General features: G+C 35.3%; 1 protein-coding gene and 1 long non-coding RNA gene across 7 annotated transcripts in view; both read left to right on the forward strand.

Annotated features, from left to right (window-relative positions):
• The window catches only part of LOC148124067 (uncharacterized), a 718,603-nt gene that overhangs the window by 379,105 nt on the left and 318,359 nt on the right, over positions 1 to 21,139 (forward strand). The gene's annotated exons all lie outside the window — the stretch shown is intronic.
• Positions 1 to 21,139, forward strand: part of POU6F2 (POU class 6 homeobox 2) — a 403,956-nt gene that overhangs the window by 122,712 nt on the left and 260,105 nt on the right. The gene's annotated exons all lie outside the window — the stretch shown is intronic.

Genomic DNA, 21,139 nt, shown 5'->3' on the forward strand with positions numbered 1-21,139 from the left:
TCATTTTGCAGGGCTCTGGCAGTGCTCTTCCTGTCCCTCCCTGCACAAAGGTGGAGGTAGCAGTCCTGATGCTGGGTTGCTTCCCCCCTACGGCCTCCTCCACATATCCTGATGTATTGGCCTGTCTCCTGGTAGTGCCTCCATAGTCTGGACTACGCTGACAGACACAGCAAACCTTCTTGCCACAGCTCGCATTGATGTGCCCTCCTGGATGAGCTGCATTACCTGAGCAACTTGTGTGGGTTGTAGACTCCGTCTCATGCTACCACTAGAGTGAAAACACCACCAGCATTCAAAAGTGATCAAACCATCAGCCAGAAAGCATAGGAACTGAGAAGTGGTCTGTGGTCACCACCTGCAGAACCACTCCATTATTGGAGATGTCTTGCTAACTGCCTATGGTTTCCACCTGTTGTCTATTCCATTTGAACAACAGCACGTGAAATTGATTGTCAGTCAGTGTTGCTACCTAAGTGGACAGTTTGATTTCACAAAAGTGTGATTGACTTGGAGTTACATTGTGTTGTTTAAGTGTTCCCTTTATTTTTTTGAGCAGTGTAGTTATCTCTTTTAATATAGTTTATACTTTTAAAAACCCGGATGGTAAAATTCATACCTGATTTAGTTCCTGTATGTATACTCATGTATGAACTTCAACCTTTGTCATCTTTGACAATGACTGAACCAGCCAGAATTATGGTAATATGAAATCTAGTTTACAGAAAGCATGTGCTACACAATGTGCTATTGTGTTAATGTGCATTATGTAGATTCCCTTGTCTACTTGTGGAGAAATGTTCACAATCAGGCTTTCTTCCAAATGCTTTTTGTTTTATTAGGAAAGTTTGATATTTCATTGTGTGGATTCAAGAAATCTATGCACCAAGCAAAAACTAAGCCAGGAGGAATAGGCTTTTGTCAGATTGTTTGCCCATTGTGGCAACAATTCTGTTTCCTGTAGATGATACGCTTTTGCCAAATTTCCTTTCTAGAAGGCCAGCATTATTATACTATCTGCCTATAGCTATAATTTTCTAGTTCTGCCAACAAGCTATGTTTATGGTCCAGTCTGAAATCTGAAGTATATTTGAAAATTTTTTTTTGATTTGTTTATGGAATTACAGCAAGGAGAGACAATATTCCATAAGGAGGGTTATTACAATGAAAATTGCTAGTACTTTCAGTTTTCTTATTCCTTCTCTCATATTTTCCTTTATCCAAGGTTTCATTCATTCTTTCTGTGCTTGAAAATACATGTAATATTTGCAATAGTACAGGCTTCTCAACCCAATGTTGAGGTGGTAGTCAGATATAGCATTGTTATAAATTCTGATACTGGTAGTTGCAACTGGAGGCACACAGGGGAAGGCTGACATTGGTGAAAACGTTTAGGGTAGATTAAAGAGATATTGCATTAATCTATGGAATGATATTATTTGTTACAAATTTATTTTATAATCAGATGGTGATGGGAGGAAATTGTGCAGATTTTTGAATAATTAATAAATATAATACAATGATTGGTATCAAGGCACTATGATTGGTTAATTTAGACATGCAAATTTCTTTTCCTAATGTATACTACAGTTAATGAAATAGTGTAATATACAGCAAGAATATTCAGTGATGATCCAATGTTATTATGTATGGCTCGCATAATAGCATATGCATTTATACCCTATTTCTAAACCCGTAATGACTATGTCATATGCTAATAATGCAATAAATTATCTGTCTTCAAACAGATGAATTGGAAAATAAAAGTCTGTTAAAAGCTATAAAGTGGGAACACTTATTATAATCGTTGTGTAAGGTGCAAGCAGAGTTTAGATCAAAATATTTTTGTTAGAAAAGCAATCCCCAGTCACTTTTCTGTCACTATACCCATAAATGATGTAATAGCTGCAGTCAAGACCATCAATGGGTCATCCAGTGACACTTAAGATTTCATTAGCGGTCCACTGAAATTGACTGAGGACTGATAAAAGACAATAGGAATAATATGTAATTGATTTATATAATTATAATGAATTGCCATATAATTTCTACTGGTTTAAGTAATCTTACAGCAGATTTTTAAGTAGAATTAAAAACACAGAAGATATTTCCAGCAGACAAGCATTTGTTAGAGAGATGATATTTCTTAGGTATCAGAAGATAGAGGTAATGGGAATGCAAAATCTCCATGTCCTCCTGTCTATGAGTTCCCATCAATATCTATAAGCTGTTCCTGGAAACAATGTTGGGTTAGGTATTGAGGATAGTGACAGTAATATAATAAAACCAAATATGATAAGAATTCTACAATTAGAATTAGTAACTAGCCCGGATACTGGGTGGGTGGGGGAATAATCTGCATAGAGCATTTCTCATGCAGAGCTTGAAACTCTGGATTTGGGCTTTAAATTACATCTTTTCTTTAAGAAAGTTTGCCTTTCTCTTTATCATAAAGGTTTCTTGCATTGAAAAAATAAAGCCTTGTTTAGAAGCTGCAACAAATATGTTTTATGTCATCACCAAATAAATTTCTTACGTTCAATCTTTTCCTTTCACTTTCTCTTCTTTCTTTTGTTTTCTTTGTTTTTATCACAAATAGTATTCTCTTGAATATATTGAATACTATCTCTCCATCTTTCAAAATGTGCCTATCAAAAATGATCCTTTCAATTGGGTTAAAAATATAAGCCTTGGAGGATTTTTTTACTCTCATACTTCTTACATATCAATTTACTATCTCCTTGTTTTTATATCTTTTAGATATTCTGTTTTTAATTGTGTATCCTGAGTTGAGCTGCTTATAAATGCAATAGACAAGTGATAGATATTACAACAAAAATACACAATAGTATAACAAGTCCTTGTAAAATGATGCATCATTGAAATGTAAAAGCTCAATATTTAAACAATGACTGTTATTTAAAAAAGCTGTTGATTATTGTACTATTTTTGACATAAAAGTCATTAGTAGGAAACTTTCCTCCTTAGTCTTCTTTCTTGGCATATTCTTTTTCCACTGAGGAAATAAGAACAGGAATTGTAATTACCAATCTATAGTATAATACAGGACATAAGATTCATTTTGACACATCTTCAGTTACTATTGAATTTCATATTTTCTATTTCCTAATGCATGCTCTGTAGCTATGTATTCCAAAACACAATCTAGAAGAATATGTAATGGAAAAACATTGAAGTATGTGTGAAAGAATTAGATCCATCTCAAAACTTTCCATTTTGCATTTTTTGTATTTGTATATTTTGCTGATTTAAACACAGGCAAAATTTTATCACAAATCAAATGGGAATGCTCTGACTAGCATTCTAAATACATTTTAAGTCATTAAACTCCAGTTGTTTTAATAACTTGATGGCTTGTTTGATGCACCAAAACTAAAAGGTTGCCATAGATTGAGAAAGGAAGACAACTAATGTGCTGACCTATCTACCAATTGCATGCATAATGCCCTCACCTGTTGGCTCAGTGGCTTGCCTTTACCTTGAGCAGATTTTAAACTTTAATGTCAATAAACCTTTCTTATCATAGTTGCAAGTGGTTTTTTTCTTTAATGTTTAAAATAATGTTTTCCTCTCATACCATTATGCTGCACAGAAGAACCTGTCATTCATAAATCATAGATGAAAAGGACATACTAATGCACAAATTTTGCTTGTTTAAAATTTGAGAGTGCATGTAAAGTAGGGAATTTCAGATTAAAAAAAGAATGCAGGAAAAGGGTCATGATGAAAGAAAATGGAAGGAAGAGGCCTTTTAGTGTAGGTGGATGATAAAATCTTAATGAGGACATAGCCATTTTAAAAGCACAACTTTTGACTTCTTCAGGTTCCAGCTTATATTTACTGCAGGTATTGTATTATAAATAAAAATTAGCAACATTGTGTTACTTTGTTGGAGGCCTTTAGCATTTACCCGGAGCCAAGCTGCACTAAAGGCCTCCAGTAAAGTAACACAATGTTGCTAGCCAATCAAGATACAAAAAGAGCCAAAAAACAGACAGAAGATATTAGAAACACCAATCAAGCAGAACACAGCAAACTCCAATACCAATAAACACAGACCAAGACTCCCAACCAATCAGGGTGAAGAAAAAATCATTCTGGCACAGCAATAGGCTGCCCCAAATTTAAATCTGAAACCACTGTAAAAGTCTGACTCACAGATGAACACTATACAGAAGCCTGATGATGGCAGATGAGATTCTGCCGAAACGTTACTACAATTTTAAAAGCACAACTACAATGACGTGGGAAAATACCCAAACAAAGCTGAATGCCATATATATATATATATATGTATATATGTATATGTGTGTGTATATATATATGTGTGTGTGTGTGTGTGTGTATGTGTGTGTATGTGTATGTATACACACACACACACACACACACACACACACACACACACACACATATATATATATATATATATATATATGTATGTATGTATAAAGAGAGAGAGAGAGAGAGAGAGAGAGCGCGTTGCAGGGTAAGCCCATATTACTATTATTAACAATAAAGTAAATAATATTTGTTCAGCCTGTTCCATGGTAATCTAGGAATCCATGGGATAAATTCTTGAATGCTAAATCCACGATTAGTGGAAATGTCCATAATGGAAAATCATTTCCAATGTATTCATAGTAAGAATAAGAATTTTTCTACAAATTACATTGACTCTACAATATACAATGTGATCTTGTACTTTTTCTAGAAAGTTGCAATATCTCTTTTTATCAAGGGAATGAGAAAGCAGGAATATGGCAATATATTGTCAAAGTGCTGGAGTTTGTTCCAAGTCAGGAGGCATGAACACTTTACACAATGGAAGCAAATCTAATAAGACACTGGACTTCTACCTATTTTGGTTGATGGGGAAATAAAAATGGAGCCATTTTTAAAAAATATTTTGATCTACTATACCTAATAAGGTGAAGTTCATGTAATGTTTGGGTGGAGGGATCATCATCTTATGTTTAATTACAAATGGAGGATAATTGAAGAATTATCTACCATAATGTCTTGAGTACTCACTAGAATGGAAAGGCAAGATATACTTGAGATACATATGGAAATAATCAACAAAGTTTGGCAATACTAATTTTAGAAGGTCAACAGTCTCTCAGACCTAGTAGTAAGCTCCTGTTTTTCACCATATGATTCCAAAAGATATCTTTCCTGCTTTCCCATAGCTTCTTTTCTGTTCTTTCCTCTTAGAACATCTTTTGAAACATAGTTTTCATCCTGGAAGATAAAAACACTACCGTATTTCCAGTTGAATTTAGAATGGCCCAGCTTAAAAAAAAATGAAAAAAAGAAAAGAAAAAGAGTTGTGGTTTCTGATTTCTCCAAATTGTAATTATACTAAAAATATCCCTAAGTACAGGTATACATTCTCCATGCAGGAAAGATAAATTTCCCAGAATTTATATTGGTTGGAATATTCCTGTACAAATCTATTGGAATATGTAGAAACTTTTAAAGTCTTAAATGCTTATATACAAATGTTCAAAGCTTGGGAACACAGGGTGAACTAGAAGCAATATTACAGGAGGGTAAGATGACATAGTTGCCTTTATAGAAACCTGGTGGGATGAAACCCATGACTGGAATGTACTGATGAATAGATACAAATTATTCAAAAGAAACAGATCTAGAAAAAAGAAAGGTGGAGTTGCATTATATGTGAGAGATCACTACATATCTATAGAAATGCACATGATAAAAGATAAAACCCCTCCAGAATGAATATGGTCAACATAAAAGGGGGAAAAAGTGACATTGCCATAGGTGTATATTACAGGCCACCCAACCAATCAGAAGAAATAGATGAACTATTTGCCAACCAGTTAACAAATGTATATAGGAAGCATACCACAGTAGTAATGGGAGGCTTTAACTATCCAGATGTCAACTGGATATCTACTATCCAGATATCAACTATCTAGATATCAACAGATATCCAGATATCAACAAAGATATCAATTATCTTTCTTGGTGACTTCAACCTACCTCATATTAACTGGACCCTTAATGAATGTACAACTGAATCCAGACATGCAACCTTCTACAATGCTGTAATGAATCTGGGACTTGAACAACTAGTAACCAACAATACTAGACTTAATAACTGCCTCAATCTCATCTTCTGCAATAGTTTGAATTCAATTTACAGAATACAAATTAAAGAACTCTTTTCCAACAGTGACCACAGCATGATTGACTTTTGTCTCAACATACATCCACACAAAAATAATAACAATGATGGAATCCCCAATTATAACTTCAAACAAGGCAACTATGATCTTATAAACAACGATCTCTCATCACTTGATTGGCAATTTCTATTCTCTGGATGCAATACTGTTGAAGACCATTACAACATATTTTTACTTGAAGTCAAAAGAGTCATCAAACTATATGTACCAATAACAACTCCCACCCCCCCACCCCAAAAATTACTCATAACAATAAGGAAGCTTCAATCCAAAAAGAAATCACTTTGGTGGAAAAACAAATCTGTTCACGTTGCCAACTTCAAAAGACGATAGAAAAAATTATGCCACCAGATAAAGACTGAATGCACCAATTATCACATTAAACAAGAAGAAAACCTTCTATGCACCAATTCCACCCACGCTTTCTACAATTTTGTAAACCACAAACTAAAAGATTCAAGGTCCATCCCACCCCTGAAAGGACTTAATGGTAAAGACTGCAACGATGACACCATTAAAGCCAACCTCTTTAACACATTCTTTAGCTCAGTATTTGTAAACAGCAATGGATCATGCCCAGTATTTCCTAGTTGAACCACAGATGACTACAATGATCCAATACATATCAATTTCACACAAGACAATGTTGAAAAAGCACTACACAATCTAAAACCATCTCTATCTATTGGACTGGATGTAATACGTGTCTACTTCTTAAAAAAAAGCTATTCACTGCCATCGCTGAACCTCTAAACATAATCTTTGAAAACTCTTTCAGGAACAGCTCCTTGCCAAACCTATGGTCTCAAGCCAGGGTCATCCCCATCTTCAAAAAGGGAGACCCCAGCCTAGTTGAAAATTACAGACCAGTCTCTTTATGCTGCATCACCTGTAAAGTCATGGAATCAATTATTAATCCATTAATCCAATCCATTATCCTCCACTTAGAGACAAACAACTTACTCTCTAATAAACAATTTGGTTTCAGAAAAAAACTATCCTGTCAACTCTTACTCAACAAATAAATGCTCTGTCTTACATATTGGCAAAAAAAATCAGAAAATAAAACACAAGTTGAATAGTCAAGACCTTGTTGATGATCCAAACTCTGTCAAGGACCTTGGAGTTCTCATTTCTAATGATCTAAGTGCTAGAGCCCACTGTAACTACATAGCCAAGAATGCATTAGGAGTTGTTAACCTAATCCTACGTAGCGTTTTCTCTGGTAATATCACACTACTAACGAGAGCATACAAAACATTTGCTAGATCAATACTTGAATACAGCTCATCAGTCTGGAACCCGCATTATGTATCTGATATTAACACAGTTGAGAAAGTGCAGAAATATTTCACAAGAAGAGTTTTCCACTCCTCTACTTGTTGCAGAATATCTTATGTCAGAAATTCTAGACCTAAAAAAACCTATGAGACCTAGAGAACTATGCCACCTTCAGTCTGATCTATATATAGTATATAAAATTATACATTGCAATGTCCTACCTATCAATGAATATTTCAGCTTCAACCATAACAATACAAGAGCACACAATAGATACAAACTCAAGGAAAACCGCACCAAACTTGATTGCAGGAAATACGACTTCAGCAACAGAGTGGTCAATGTCTGGAATACTCTACCTGACTCTGTGGTTTCTTCCCAAAACCCCAAAAACTTTAACCTTAGACTGTCTACTATTGACCTCACCTCTTTCCTAAGAGGTCTGTAGGGACCGTGCATAAGTGCAACAACGTGCCTACCGTCCCTGTCCTATTGTTTTTTTTTCTTTTTCTTATATGTATCCATTCCATGTATCCATAATTATGTTTATACTTATACCTCTTATCTTATAATTGCTTGACAAAATAAATAAATAAAAAATAAATGGTAGACCAACTCTGCAGCAAGTTGGAGATCAAACAGATTCCTAACCAACCTATCTGACAACTTTATTATCCAGAAGATAGAGGAGGGAACTAGGAGTAAAGCTATACTGGACTTAATTCTTACTAATAGAGAAGAAGTGATAAAAGAAGTTGAAGTTGCTGGAACTTTGGGTGAAAGTGAGCACATTATATTGGAATGCAATATAATCAAACACAAGGAATAAAAAATAATCCAACCAGTGTCTTAAATTTTAAAAGAGCTGATTTTAACAAGTCAGAGAGAGCCAAGGAAACATTCCATGGATGAAAATCCTAAATGAGAAAACAACTCAAACCTACGGAACTCTGAAAAATGCAATCACAAAAGCCCAGTCCAGTACAATACCACTAAAAAAGTAGACTTTAGGAGAAACCCTTCTATATTACTTCCTCTTACAATACTAGACAACACAGTATCAACAGTAGAGACCTTCAAATTTCTAGGTTCTATCATATCTCAAGACCTAAAATGGACACCTAACATCCAATACATCATCAAAAAAGCACAACCAAGAATGTTCTTTCTGCACCAACTCAGAAAGCTCAAACTGCCTAAGGAGCTGCTTATACAGTTCTACAGAGGAATTATTGAGTCTGTCATCTGCACCTCTATAACTGTCTGGCAGGTTCTGCAACCCAACAAGACAGACACAGACTTCAAAGGATAATTAGGACTGCAGACAAAACAATTACTACCAACCTGCTTTCCATTGAGGACCTGTATACTGCACGAGTCAAAAAGAGGGCTGTGAAAATATTTACAGACCCCTCACATCCTGGACATTAACTCTTTGAACTCCTACCTTCAAAACGATGCCATCAGAACAACTAGACACAAGAACAGTTTTTCCCCAAACGCCATCATTCTGCTAAACAAATAATTCCCTCAACATTGTCCAACTATTTACTAAGTCTGCATTACTATTACTATTAATCTTCTCATTGTTCCTATCACCCATCTCTTCCCACTTGTGACTGTATGACTGTAACTTTTTTGCTTGTATCCTTACGCTTTATATTGACTGTTTCCTGGTATGATCTGATTGCTTATTTGTACCCTATGACTATCATTAAGTGTGGTACCTTATGATTCTTGATGAATGTATCTTTTCTTTTTATGTACACTGAGAGCTTGTGCACCAGGACAAATTCCTTGTGTATCTAATCACACTTGGCCAATAAAGAATTCATTCATTCATTCGTTCAGATCAATCTGTCCAACATAAATACCTGGGAAGAAAAATCTGAAAACAATTAAAAGCAAATAATGTTATAAATAATAGCCAGCATGGGTTTGTTAAAAACAGATCATGCCAAACCAATCTTATTTCATTTCAATTTTTCATAAAGTGACTAAATTAGTAGACCAACGAAATGCTGTGGACTTAGTATACTTAGATTTCAGTAAGGCATTTAACAAAGTAGAAAGATGTGAAATAGACATTACCACCAGATGGATTTGTAGCTGGCTGAAAAACCGTACACCATAAGTAGTCCATATGGAATCCACATGGAGAGAAGTAAGCAGTGGGGTACCATAAGGCTCAATCTTAGGCCCAAACTTAGGGAATAGAAGGGGAACTCATCAACTTTGCAGATGATACTAAACTGGCAGGAATAGCCAACACCCCAGAAGACAATTCAGGATTCAAAAAGATCTTGAAAGACTTGAACAAAGGGCCCTCTCCAATAAAATGAATTTCAAGGTGGAGGAGAGCAAAGCTTTACATTTAGGCAAGAAAAACCAAAGGTATAAGTACAAATTAGGGGAGACCTGGCTCAAAAACAGTAACTGCAAGATGGATCTTGGAGTCCTAGTAGATGATCATTTGAACATGAGACAGCAGCATCCAAGAAAGCTGATCAATTCAGGTTGTATAAAAAGAGCCATAAAGTCAAGATCACATGAAGTATTAGTGCTGCTTTACAAAACCCTAGTAAGACCACCCCTGGAATATTGGTCACCACACTACAAAAAAAGATGTTGAGACTTTAGAAAAAGTTTAGAGAAGAGCAACTAAAATGATCAAAGGCCTGATTGAAATGATCAAAACCATATGAAGAATAGCTGCAGGTTTGGGTCTGGTGAGACTAAAAAAAAGAATTAGGGGTGATATGATAGCAGTATTCTAGTATTTGAGGGGCTGCCACAAAGAAGAGAGGGTCAAATTATTCTCTAAGGCTCCAGAGGGAAGGACAAGAAACAATGGTTGGAAACTAATCAAAGAGAAAAGCAACCTGGAATTAAGGAGAAACTTCCTAACAGTAAGGACAATTAACCAGTGGAACAGTTTGGCTTCAGAAATCATGGGCACTCCATCATTGGAGGCTTTTAAGAAGAGATTAGACCAGGGGTATCAAACTCAAGGTCCATGGGCCGGATCTGGCCCACAGGATGCTTAGATCTGGCCCATGGGACTGGCCTGGAAACAGCAAAGGACTGGCCTGCAGTGCCTCTGTCAATGAAAATGGAGACCAGGGAGTGCCCACCCTCAGGCTTCCTTTTCGCTGGCAGAGGGCTATCAAAACAAACTAAAAATGAAACAAAAGGAGAAATGTTTCCCCTTTTGCATTTGAGCATACAAGAAGGGACAGGAAAGGAGAAAAAAAGAAAGAAAAGGAAAGGAAAGATAGGAAGAGAGCAAGGATGGAAAAATAAGGAAAGAGGGGAAGGAAGAAGATAGGAGAATGATGAGGGAAGGAAAAAAAGAAAAGGAAGGAAGGAAGGAAGGAAAGAAGGAAGGAAGGAAGAAAGGAAGGAATGAAGGAAGGAAGGAAGGAAGGAAGGAAGGAAGGAGATTATAATGAGGGAGGAATCAGGGAAGTCCTGCCTTAGCACATGGGCACCACAGATGCACCTGACATGACTCCCATATTATGCCCACCATGGACATGCTGGCTATGCTCACCATCACTATGCCCACCTCCCAGCCCTATGAGGTCAAACACAACCCTGATGCCACTTTCAATGAAATCAAGTTTGACACCCCTAGACTAGACAGTCACAGATCTAAAATGGTATAGGTTCTCCTGATTGAGCAGGGAGCAGGATTAGAAGACCTCCATGGTTGCTTCTGTCTCCTAGCTTATCCTATCGTATCCAGATATCCTATCCTATCCTATTGTTTTTTTTTAAACAAGTTTTATTCAGTTCTCCACATTTTAACATCTCTTTTTAATGAACAGCACGATTACAGGTTTCACATATACATACAAATATGACCATAATTACATATTCAATTTTTGTATACAATTTTTTATCTTAGCAATACTTTTGTACATTTTCTATTTTATTGTGTTATTCAAAATACTTATCTCATTATTTAATTCACTTGTATTAACTTCATAATTATAATATTTTAATACTTTTAACTGTCACATTTGTATATTTCCTCTTAAAACACTCCTATAAATTGGTTTCCTCCCGTCATATCAATATAAGTGCGCCACCTCTAAGTTACATATTCATTAATTATTAACCCCTTTGAATCCCATTAAACATTTAACATTGTTATCTAAAACATTAAAATTAATAATCCCTTTAAAACTACATAGCATATATAAAAATCAGATTCTGCATGGTTTTCCCCCCTTTTAATTTCATAAAATTTTAACAATTTTAATAGAGAAGGACATAATAATCTACACATTCAAACAATGAAACAATCCTAAACCTAAGATCAATTCCATTTCAGCTCTCCTCCTATATCATTTCATTTATTTCAATATATTTAATACACTTATTTCATTAATTATTTCATTTCTATTTAAACAAAAAAAGCCCCAAAATTCCAATCCTAAAAATATTTCAATCTATTTAATAAACTTATTCCATTATTTGTTACAATTTGTCTCTATGCATAAAGGAGAAGAGCTTTAGGATCTACTATAGAAAATTAACATCTTATCAATCTATGTCCCTGTTTCATCACTATACATTTATTTATATTACCCCCAATACCTTGCAGAATCCCCTCTCTAAATATTGATTACCCATCATCTCTGTGTTCGATTAGACAATTTTTCTCCATTTTTTAAACAATTCCCATATTTCTTTGTTCCCAAATCCTGTTTCTTTTTCCTTCTTTTCCCTTGTATTTTCTCCTCTATTCTTTTATTCCAGTTTTTATCTCCCTCTCTATTTAAGATTTCCTTTCACCCTTCGAATTTCTGCTGATTCTTTTTCCCTTTTCTAATTTTCTGGATAATCCCCTTTTTATTGAATTTCTTAAATCTCCTAAATTATTTCCAACTCTTTTCCTCCTTCTTTCTGGAATTCTTTGTTCTCGGTGGCCACTAAAGATGGCCCCTTCTATGATTTGGTCCACCTCTTCTTCTGTCCTTTTTCCTTGTTGTTCGTATTCTGCAATCGCATTTTCAATAAATTCAATAAATTCTGAAGCAAAACCCTGAGATTCACCTCATTCTTGTAATGTTTCTTTTGTGTTTCTGAGTTCCATATTTAATGCCACCATGATGCCACTTTCTAGTTCTTTCTAGCAATTCAATCCAAACAGTATCTTTAAAGTTAATTTCCAACAGTCAGCTTTTATTTTCTTCTCTAAAATTTTTAATCCTCCACTAATCCAATGCCAAATCCATATCAGAATCAATAATTAATCCAAGGGCAGAATCTTCCTGTTTCTTTCTTTGTTACAATGTTTCAATTTTTCAAGTTCTTATTTATTGTATCAATTTTCCTTACAGCTTTAAGAAACAGAGTCTTTTAAAAGAAAAACAAAAGTTTAACTCAGATGACACTCTTTAATGTATTAATTCTTCACCCCCTCTTTCCTTTTTCCTTCTCAGTTATTCAGAGCTTTTTAAACCAGTTTTCCAAAAAAAAGGTCCAATCCAATTGATATTAATATTATTAAAATTTCCTCTTTAGCTTTTTAGCAGCTTTTTCAGTGCCTATATAGAATCAAAATCTACTTATCCAAGTTGATTAGATGATTCCTTCTCCAGCTTCTAACCTTTCATGGTTTCAAAGCCCCATCACTGTCAAGAGCAATTCACTCTTTTTTTCCCCTTTCTCTTCGCCACTGTAAATCCTTTCTTAAAGATTCTTTGAAATGTTAATCCTGAGGGTAACTTCCATTTAGTTATATCATCCCATTCCTTCTGCTGTTCGCTTCTTTCTCTCTCCTGCGCAATCTTATTCCAGTCTAACCTTCCCCTTCAGGGTGGCCATTTTAGACCACCCCTTCAGGGTCTTCAGGAGGGAGTAATTGCCAAGCCGGGGAGGGGATTTGCGACTCCCCTCTACCTAAATGACAGTCTCCCCTTCCTCCACCACCCCTCTGAGGTGGCTTCTGCCCTGAATCCAAAGGATTGGGGCTCTCCAGCGCCGAAGCATGGACCAAAACCATACACAATCACGGTCAGCGGTCCATTTTCAGGGAAGCTCAAAACTGGAAGCCCCCCTATCCTATTGTTTTTAATGTGTTATAAAAGAACTCCTAGTCCCAAAGCAGAAAATCTCTCCACCTGTCACAGTAGCAGTAAGTCCACAACTCTATGACCTCCCTCTGAATCACATTTTTTATGAGGACAAAGTGAACCCTATCTTGATTTTCCTTTTATTGCCATCCATTGTCTGAATCAGAAAGGAAGATGGTACCATTAAATCTGCATTTTACATGAAATCTGACAAAGAAACTAAGACTAGATTCTTCATAAACCACTGAGAAATATATTCTAAATGTCACCATAATCAAGGTCTATTTAAGCATTATATTTATAGAGTACAAGTTCCAGGTCACTGGAGGGATGGGAGATGGGTTTTTCAGTGTTTCTCCCATGTTAAATTATTTATACACCTGCCAAATAAAACTAGCTTTTCACTGGAAAATAGGATGCTGAAAAGTTGCATACCAACCATCGAGCTACTACTATTTTATTTTATTTTATTTTATAGATTTTCCCCACAACAACAGCTCTGTTAGGTGGATTGGGCCCAAAGTCACCCAGCCAGCTTGCATGCCTATCTGTGAGATTGGAATTCATAGTGTCCTGGTTTCTAGATCAGGATGTTAACTACTATACTAAATTGGGTCTCACTACTATGGCAGATATATAAATCATATCATAGAAAGACTTCCATATAGCATCTGCATGTTTATTCTCTGGTTTAATTGATTGATTGAATGGGGGGAAATGAATTGATAATCATTTGACATGATTAAGATATTTGCACTACATTATGTCAAATCTAAGCCAGCAAATGTTGAGGCATTACTGGAGCTGTAAAGCAGCTTAAGTGATATTTCTATTTCTAAAGTAGTAAGTTTTAGGAGAAATTTCCTATCATCTACAAGTTTAAATATGAGGAATGTATGTGGGTTTTCTATTCCACAATTGAAATGTTTTGTGACACTAATAAATGTATGTATCTTTGATTCCTGAAGTCAGTAGGAATGAGATATCTTTTCTCATCATTACAAAAATGCACAGTGCTGGAAAAAAAAATGAAGTTTATTTTCCTGAAAACATGTTTGTTTTATGCCTATATGTGTCTATGTGAATTAATCTACTGCATTTCTTATTCTGAGAAACAGGAGCTGGAAGATGAGCATTCTAATTTTTAGATTGATATTTATCCACATAATTGGCCTCTTTACAAATAAGCAAAACAAATAAATTTAATGCAATTGATAAAGCTTATGCAATCTTAACTGGAAAAAATACCTAAAAGTTGTATGAGGTGCTTTCATTCTTTTTGTAAGTATAATTTAAAATTTAGGCTTGATATGTAAATAGTGCAAATAATAAAACAAGTTATACTACAATGGTTTACTGATTTAAAGTCCAGAGTTCTACTCTCAAAATCCTCTTTTTAACTAAACTTATGTAGTTGTATTCATTTATATTTATTGTCCATTTACATGAAGTAGCATTCAGGGCCTACAGAAAAAATGTTTTTTAATGAGCACCAATGACAGTAATAATCAAAATGATATTTTACTTAAAGGAATAGTTTATTTTCAGGTACTTTTGCATGTACTAGTATTATCAAACAGGAACAGGAACAATAATGACAATAGTAAAAAATAGGCTACTCATTGTTTCTGATATGGATTTCCATGGCTATAACTAAATACTGCATTATTTTTCATGCATTTAATTATATGACTAAAATGTAATATAAAATCAATAGCTAAAAATAGCCCAATACAGATTATTCAAACATTTAGAATTTGGACCAGAAAAATCAAAAGATTTAATCTAACAACATTACTTTATTCCAGTTTTATATACTTACATATATAAATATATATTCTGATACATATATTTTATATCTTGTATCCTGTATTTGCTCAGAAGCTCAAACTAGTATATATGCCCTGAATAAGATCTCAGTAAAGACAATGCTTAGTGAATTTCAATGGCTTGATTTGAATTGCCACTTCCCTTCTCCCAACTCAACAGCTTGGTCTCTATACCATATTGACATCATATATGAAAGCAATAGGAAGATTATTATATTTTAATGAAAAATAGTGTATTTTCCCACTAAGATATTCAGATGACAATATATGGCATGAACATGTCTTAAGTAGCAGATTCAGGATATTAGATAAGGAAATAAAATGGTTTTAAAATGGATTCCAGCCATATCTTGGGGTGAGAACTGTTGCATAGGGTGAAGTCTGCCACAGAAAAACATTATTTTTACATTTTTTCCATCAAGACATGGTTCACACCCTTTTGTCTGTATATATTCAGAAGTTAAAATATTCTTATATTTAATTATCAATGATATTAACTATCAATATTCTTCTCCAGATTAAACCAAAATATTTATTTAAACATTTGCACTTTGCCTTCAGTAACCCAGCTTACTAAATTGCATGACATTCCAGACCTTGTCATATTTAATTAGAGATCCAAAGTCTATTAAGGCTTATGGGATGGTGCTTTATTAGTTAACATAACTATTTGAGGTTTTTTTTTTTTGAAAAGCTGAACTCTATGCTGTATAATGTAATTCTTAGAAATTTATATGCTATTCATCAGAACGGATAGCAAAGAGTATGATTTAGGGGGAAAATATCAAAACTCTTTATGCTCATAGAATTAATTAAATACAACTGGACCTCTCAAATTGGATTTCTTATTTCTTTTATCAAGATGTTGTATAATATTTAATGTTCCTAAGTAGGCTTTGGGAATAGTTTGTAGGCTTTGGGAATAGTTTGTATATTGTTTTGATAATAGAAAAGTAATTATTCTCCATTCTAAGAAAGTTTATTGTAAGCATTAACTTAAAGAGGTTTTCCTAGCAATTGTCCATCAAATACACACTTGAACAGGAAGACTGTAATTTAGGAAGCAAGAATGTATGCTGAGAAACAATATGTGCTTAGGCACTTAGAAAGCTTAGGAATTATGTATGAATCCTATAAATATTTGTGGAATGTTGACACACACAATAAAATGCATGTACAAACTTTATTAAAGCTATACTAGCTAATATGAAATTTAGGCTTCCTATAGTTTTAGAGGAAAAATATATAGGTAATATGCTTTGGAGATGACTCTTCTAATCATGCTCCCCAGTTGAGAAAAGATAAACTTGACTCAAAGGAATGCTTAAAAACCCAACAAAAATACATCCAAAATACATCCACTCAACAGCACTTTTCTTTTAAAAAGATGCCAATAAGAATGTATTTAAATTACAGCTTTCTTATCTCTGTCATATAAGATTAAGGTGTGACATAAAATGTTTGAGATCAGTCTGAAAATAGGTTCCTGAGATCCTTAGGATGATACTGTTTAATTAAAGGGTACTAAAGTATGTAAGGGACGTGGTGGCTCAGTGGCTAAGACGCTGAACTTGTCGATCAGAAAGGTTGGCAGTTTGAATCCCTATCACCAGATAACGGAGTGAGCTCCTGTTACTTATCCCAGCTTCTGCCAACCTAGCAGTTCAAAAGTATATAAAAATACAAGCAGAAAAATAGCCATCACTTTGGTGGGACAGTATCAGCGTTCCATGCGCCTTCAGCGTTTAGTCATGCCAGCCACATGAACACAGAGATGCCTTCAGACGGGTCTTCGACTTTGTAATGGAGATGAGCACCACCCCCTAGAGCAGGAAATGATTAGCATATATGTGTAAGGGAAACCTTTACCTTAACTTATGCATAACCTGCAATATTTGAATGAAAATCATCAGTATTGTCACAAAACTGCATTCCCATGGATAGATCATTAAACAGAAACCATATTAGCTAAACTGGAATAAAACACATATACATCAATATGAATTTATAGTGGCAGGGTATTAAATTATGTCTATTATAGCAGTTAGAGTGCCTTTAGGAATTTTGTTTCGTGATACCAGTTTACCAAAATTATCTGTTAGCATTGCTGATACTAAAGTTTTGAATTGTTCCTTTTTACATTTGTACCTATTATTAATAAAAATGCCCTTTTTACTTTGTTTTTAATCTCTGAAGTCTAAGTGATAGTTATTAGCAATTTCTAATATTTACTTCAGTCTCTTTCTCATTAGTTTTTATAATATTGTATTGCATTATTTATCCGCTTATAGGCAATTTAGGCACATCAACTTATCTGATGTTTTCAGAGCAATAATGATGTTTTACTAATATTTTAAAGTATCTCAACATTCCTTCATTTCTTTACCTGTTACATAGATATGTATGTGTTGTGGCTTGGAGGTTTGAGCCTGCTTTGTCAGAGGTTGAGGACTTGGTAAATGAGGAAGAAGAGGATTTGGCTCTGAGGTTTGAGCCTGCTTTGCTAGAGGACACAGACTCAGACGGTACGGAAGATTTGGCTCTGAGGTTTGAGCCTGCTTTGTTAGAGGATTTGGAATTGCCTTCCTCCCCAGGACTGTCCTCCTCGGCAGGATCTTCCCCCCTTATTGTGCCTCAGGTGTTGGCAGATAATCAGGAGAACGTATCAGAGCCTCTGACTGAGGATCAAGCTGAGGAATGCTGGTTTGATGCAAGGCAAAGACGCAGGCAAAAGCGTGAAATGCAACGTAAAAAGAAAGGACAAATCAGAGACTGAGATGAGAGACTGACACGCCCCACAGGGAATAAAAGTGGGCGAGTTAGCTCTGGTTTTTTGTTTGGGACAACGTGTTGTTTTATGAGAGAAGCTTCTGCATTTTTCCTGTGTGTGTGGCGTCAGCTTGTGATTTATCCTTCCTTATCGGACTTGGCAGACAGCTGGCGTGAGACTGCCAAGAATGTTTTCAGATTAAGGAAGTTAACCCTGTAGTTACCGGACTTGCCTGCTTATTTGTGTTTCAGTTGGAAATTTGGACTTATTACTTTGTTTGTCCAGGTGAGACATAACATGTATGTATATTAAGCATCTGAACTAATTTGAGCTAATTTGAGTTTTCTGTGCTTGTGAACTTATATCCAAAAGGAGGATGGAAAGCTGTATTAAATAAATAATAAGGAATAAAAATATATACTCCCATATGTTTCAAAGATAATGCAACCAACATAATAGACTGGTAACATGAAGACATACTGTGCTGTAATTTGACTGATTCATTTTGACAGCACTCAAATAATTGAGAGTGAAAGGTGTCAGAACAGATGAAATATTGTAGAAGTTACATTCAGAAGGCAATCCCAACAGCAATTGCAACTGGAGTTTTATTTCCTTTGATATTGTACTGTTACTCACTTGCAGTTTAACATAAAACTATGAAAGATGGGTAACTTTTCAAATAAAAGAAGTGCTTGCATGGAGAAGAGCAAAATAAAAGTTTACATCAGATATTTGAACAATGGAATATTGTCTGACATTGAGTTTATGACAGATATACTGTCAAAAGCAGAATTATCTTAATCTTTCCTCCTGGCTTTCTCCTTTTCTTTTTAAAAAAATCCTCTTTTACAGACTGCTGCTTATTAATAGAATAGATAGAATTCCTTATTGGCCAAGTGTGATTGGATACACAAGGAATTTGTCTTGGTGCAAATGCTCTCAGTATACATAAAAGAAAAGATACATTTGTCAAGAATCGTAAGGTACAACCCTTAATAATAGTCATAGGGTGCAATAAGCAATCAAATCATACTAGGAAACAGTCAATATAGATTGTAAGCATACAAGCGACAAAGTCACAAGTGGGAGGGGATGGATAATAAAGAGTGATGAGAAGGTTAATTGTAATAGTAGTGCAGACTTTGTAAATAGTTGGACAAGTACTTATTTAGAGTTTAGAGGGTTAATGAATCCCTCTGGAACATCCATTTGTGCCATTCTATGAATACGAGAATTTACTGCTTCACATAGTACTTCGTTTGGTTTAGACTTTGAGCAGATACAACCTTTTCTACATGCAGCAGTAGGAAAATATGAGGGTTAAACAGGGGCCAACAAATTGGAAATAGTGGATACAGAAAATTGAAGCTGGACGTTGTAAGAATGAACAAATTGTCAGTTCAAAATTACTAGGTTAAAGTTGCATGGCTTAGATTTCCTTTTGTAGATTCCCATTTAAATCTATGGTATGTATAATCTGAATTCAGAAGAAACATCAGAACAAAATACTGAATTTGTCTCATAGCTGTTGAAACAAGGGGAAATGTTGTAAAAGACTGTGGAAAACCTAGTTCTAATACAAAAACTTCCATTTAAACTCAATTCTGTGTTTCCAGAAGTAGGTGATAATTTTATGAAAGAGCCAGTGGTTGGTCTAATAGTCTTGCATCAGGCTATAAACAGGGAAATAATGACTTCTAGTTCCCCTTTAGGCACAAAGCGAGTTCTTTCAGCCATAGGAGGAGACAAACCACTTCCAAAATGTTGCCATGAAAGCTGTAGGGATTTGTCCAGGCCATCACCAGGAGTCAGGACCCACTCAAAGGCAGAAAAAGGAGAGAAAAAACTTTAAGGTAAACCTATGGCAAGGTTTCAAGCTTGAAGATATTCTTTGGTGTTCATCATACTACAATATTCCTGAATACTGAACTATTTTTCTGCTATACTAATACCATTGTTAACATAAGCTTTTTTTCTTGAAAGGCTTCTAAATTCCAATTTTGGAAAATACTTTCTATGCAAAGTTATGCATATGAAACTCACTGTCAAAGTATTTAATGTTTTTTTTAAGTACTATGTTCTGTAGATTGCCTAAAATGGATAAGTAATTAACATCTTTAAGCAATAAACTGCTGAATCATGCTATCAAAGAGATGAGTGGTGCAGTGGTTGGAATGCAGTATTGTAGGCAAACTCTGTCCACAACTTGGAATTTGATCCTGACATGCTTGAGGTTGACTCAGCCTTCCACCCTTCTAAGGTTGGTAAAAAGAGAATTCAGATTGTTGGGGACAATATGCTACATTGTAAACGGCTGAGTGCTGTAAAGCACCATGGAGAAGTATATAAGTGTAAGTACTAGGACTATTGCTATTGCTAAATAATGTTTAAACATTATATCTACATCAAGATCTTATAAAATATACATATTGCTATTATATTCTTAATTTGATTGACAAAAGGAATGCAGACCAGCCACGAATCAAGTGGTGGAACCAGAAGAAGATGGCGGGACCCCTCATCAAACCGGAGCAGTTCCTGCAGATGGTCGACAGGCCACAGGAAGCGTGGTCCATGCTGAAGAACACTGTTCACACTGCCGGCTGCCAACAGCTTGGTTGCACCAAGCCAGGACGGAGACGCATCGAACGAGATACTTGGCTCTGGACACCGGAAGTACAAGATGCCGTACACCTGAAGAAACGGCTCTACAAGGCCTTTCTCCAGGACAAGACCAGCGAGAAGCTCTGCGAATACAAGGCGGCCAAAAAGGCAGCCAAGAAAGCAGTAGCGACAGCCAGAAGCTCTCACTACGATGACATCTACGAGAAGCTGAACACGCGAGAAGGCGAGAATGAGATCTACCGCCTAGCCAAAAGCAGACACAGGAAGACCCTGGACATTGACCAGTTTCATGGGATCAACGCACGAAAGGGG

This window comes from Pseudonaja textilis, chromosome Z (genome assembly GCF_049901715.1).
Source record: "Pseudonaja textilis isolate UNSWEBS1 chromosome Z, rPseTex1.2, whole genome shotgun sequence".
Lineage (NCBI taxonomy): Eukaryota > Metazoa > Chordata > Lepidosauria > Squamata > Elapidae > Pseudonaja > Pseudonaja textilis.